This window comes from Alligator sinensis, unplaced genomic scaffold, assembly GCF_000455745.1.
Source record: "Alligator sinensis unplaced genomic scaffold, ASM45574v1 scaffold357_1, whole genome shotgun sequence".
NCBI lineage: Eukaryota > Metazoa > Chordata > Crocodylia > Alligatoridae > Alligator > Alligator sinensis.
The window spans coordinates 1,968,484-1,972,355 of record NW_005841942.1 but is presented as its reverse complement, the minus strand read 5'-3'; positions in this window follow the sequence as shown (position 1 = coordinate 1,972,355).

Sequence of the window (3,872 nt, the reverse complement as noted above, 5' to 3'; positions counted from 1 at the left end):
TATAAACCAAAGTTTATAGATGTGGAAAGAACTGTTGTTTGTTGCAGGCCCCCTGGTTCATGGGCTGTGTGTCTGTGAGGGACATTTGTCCGAAGCTGTCTCCATTCTGAATAAAGCTGTTGAGAGCAATGTGTGCTGGTGTTTGCTCCCTGCTTGCTCTGGCTAATGAGTAATGGGATTCATGAGCAATTGGATCGTTGTCTCCCTAGTCATTCGTCTAACAGTTCTGATTGATTATGCTACCAGATTTCTGGAAGCGATACCTCTATGACAGTCACAGGACCTCAAGTTGCAGAGGAACTACTCAAATGCATATCTATCTCTAGATATGGACCAAGGGACGAATTTCATGTCCCATGTGATGCACAGCTTATGTCAAGTATTAAAAATATGGCACCTACCAACAGCTGTGTATCATCCCCAAACTAATGGGTTGGTAGAAAGATTCAATGGGACTCTGAAAGGTATGCTGAGATGATGTGCCCAAGAGGAACCTAGGAAGTAGTACTGCTAATACCACCATTGTTGTTTACAGTAAGGGAGACCCCACAGTCTTCCCTAGTGTTCTCCCCATTCAAACTAGTTTACAGACATCAACCTCAAAGTTTGTTGGATGTGGAATGAAAGGGTTGGGAAAAAAGAGAATCCCAAGGTACCAACCAACTGAATATGTATGGGAACTGAGGAGATGGTTACAACGAGTGGGAGAAGTAACCCACGAACACCTCAGGTGAGCCCAAGAAAAGCAAAAGGCTAATTATGACAAACCGGCTCGAGAGCAAGAATTACACAAAGGGCAAAAAGTTTTAGTTCTTCTCCCTAGTGCCACAAGTAAATTCTTAACATGTTGGCATGGGCCATTTGAAATAATTATGCAAGTTGGTCCAGTTGATTATGAAATACTCTGTCCTGGATTCAAGAAAAAAACCCCAAATCTTTCATGTTAATTTATTGGAACCATGGAATGAACCAGAAGGACACAGCCAGGTCATCACATCATCCTATACTAAAAGTTAAAGAATGTGTTTTAAAGAGAATGCTTACTATGATCTCTAACATGATTTCCAGTTTGTTGATCACAGCCATGACATCTCACTGAGTATTGAACTGGCCCACATTTTAAGTGTAATTAATATGTTCTAAGTGGAAGGTATGACATGGCTCTTAATTGCATCTCCCCAGTTCCTTAGTATGGTGTGCTGGGTATTAGTAAGGGAAGAACAATTGGTGACTCCCATGTAAAGCTCCTCAGTTTTACCCTCAAAGAAAGCTTATCTTCTTGAACAAGGCCACTTCAGTTATTTGAGGACAGTTCCCCCAGTTTTGAAGTCTTTATTTTAGGAGTTCATTTATGATTGCAACTTCAGTGTGGATTACATGCTGGGTGTCTTTACACATGGTTCGGGGGTGGGAGGAAGGGGCGCTTTAATTAGAGTGGCTCTCAGCTATACTCTAATTAAAGCACCTATAACATCTTATGTAATCAACATCCCACAGTTCAAAATGGTGGCAGGGGTGCTTTAACTAAAGCGCAGCAGGAGCACCTGCTCTTGTTTCATTCCTTTCCGGTTGGGCAACTCTATGCTTCTTCCAGAAACAGAGGCACACAGGACAGTTCCATTTGCCCTGAATGCCTCTGTTTCTAGGAGAAGTGGAGGGTGAGGGGTTAGATTGGAAAGAACTGCAGGAGGACTGGACAGTTCTGCCTGCTTTAAGTTTATCAGACATCCCTAATGAAGGGAAGAGTATGAAGCTGTGCTGCAGCCCTTCCTGATCTGGCTGTGAATAAGGCACACGGGGCAGTTCCACTTGAAAGGGGAAACCCCGGTTGAAGACCACTGAGTTAAACTGTAATACAGAGTGTCCACACTCTGGTTTCAGTGTGTGGAACCTATCAAGTATACAGAAGGAGGCCTGGAGATATTTGGCTGGACTTCAGGGTTTCACTTCCCAGGTTGGGCAGGGGGGTCAGATACAAAGGGGGTTCTCTTCTACCTATTAGGTGCCTAAGTGGGCTTAGAGGTATAAATGCAATTCTGTTCTGCCTTCTTCAAGTCCCTGAAAACCCAAGATTCATCTGCTTTTTCAAAACACTATTAACTAAACTTTAAGGCTGAGTGACAAAAAGCAGCAAGGAGGAAGCAGGGTGGAATAGGATCACACATTGGTACCTAAATTCACTTATGTTCCTAACAGGTGAATTAGAATCTAAGTAAGTTAAAGTAAGGACAAAGCTTTCACATGGGAGTGAGCCATAGTGATTCAGTGATAAGCCACTACCAAACTCCAGGGAGTTTAGCAGAAAATAGGATCAAAAGGTCAATCCAATTCTACAATTTGGTGATCATCCACAAGGTGGGGGAGCTTACCTGATGCTATAAGTTACCATTTGAGAATATAAAATGTCTCTCTAAAAGCTAAGACTTGGTCTCCTTGCTGCTTTTAGTGACAGCTTTGCTACTTCTTTAATGGAACCCGTATTTTTCTCTGCCAGGATCCTATAATAAAAAATTCACACATACACACAGTTCCATACATCTCTGGATAGAGATAGTGATAGAAATATCTATAGATCAATAGCTGTAATGAAATGTATATCTATATAGGCATGTGTATGTATACACACACATGCAAATGTGCACACATATTCATTATTCAATTTTTTCTTGGGACTCTAATTTTCTAAGTTATTCTTTTCTCTTATTGTAAATTGCTATGAACATAGATTAGAACCGGTGGTTTCATAGTTTCATAATTGGTAGGGTGGGAAGGGACCTGAGCAGATACTCAAGTCTGATGCCCTGCCATGGCAGGAAAGAGTACTGGAGTCAAATGACCCTGGGCAGGTGTTCATCCAGCCTCCTTTTAAAGACCCCCAGGGTAGGAGCCAGCACCACTTCTCTTGGAAGTTGGTTCCAGGTCTTAGCCACCCTGACCATGAAGCAGCGCCTCCTGATATCTAGCCTGAATCTACCCTCTGCTAGCTTGTGACTGTTATTTCTTGTCACTCCTGGGAGTGCTTGGGGGAACAGGGATTCCCCCAATGCCTGCTGGTCCCCCCTGACTAGTTTGTAAATGGCTACTAGATCCCCCCTCAGCCTTCTCTTGTAGAGGCTGAACAGGTTCAGGTCCCTTAGCCTCTCCTGCCCTGATGCCCCCTGATCATGTGGGTGGCCCTCCTGTGGACCCTCTCTATGCTGTCCACATCCCTTCTGAAGTACGGCACCCAGAACTGGATGTAGTACTCCAACTGCAGCCTACCCACTGTTGCATAGAGGAAACAAAATTCTTTGCAAGCTTTCAGGCACAAGTACCATTCTTCAGGTATAGTGAGACTCTACTGTTGTTCTGAGATCTCCAAGGAAAGAAAGAAGCTAAAAGTATGACAGAGGGTCAGTCAGTGAGAATGTAAATAGGTGGGAACTAAGAAAACAATGGGTAGAGAAGGGAGGGGAGGGAGAGAGTGAGGGAGGAAAAAATGGTTGAAGGAATGCCAAAGGTAATCAAGGGAGACCCTGCTGTATTAATGAGTTCTCCAAGGTAGAAAAGAGGCACTCTGTGTGTCCCAGGAACACAGGACCAAGAGAGGGGGAAGCCACATTCACAGGGAAACCCCAGACCAAAGTAAAAAGAAAAGAAAACCACAATGTACCTGTTGTAGGGGCCGGGAGGAATGAGGAAACACACAGTGGGAAACCACCTGTGTGGTTCACTAGTCGCACCTATATCCAGCTGGAACCGGGTGACTTCACGAGGAGAAACCACCCAGTAGAGATAAAGGGTAGCTCTGAAGGCTCTGGAAAAACACCGAGGACTGGAGGAGTGGCGGAGAACCACCGGGCAGAAGGCGTCCGGTCACTGCAGCCAGCAGC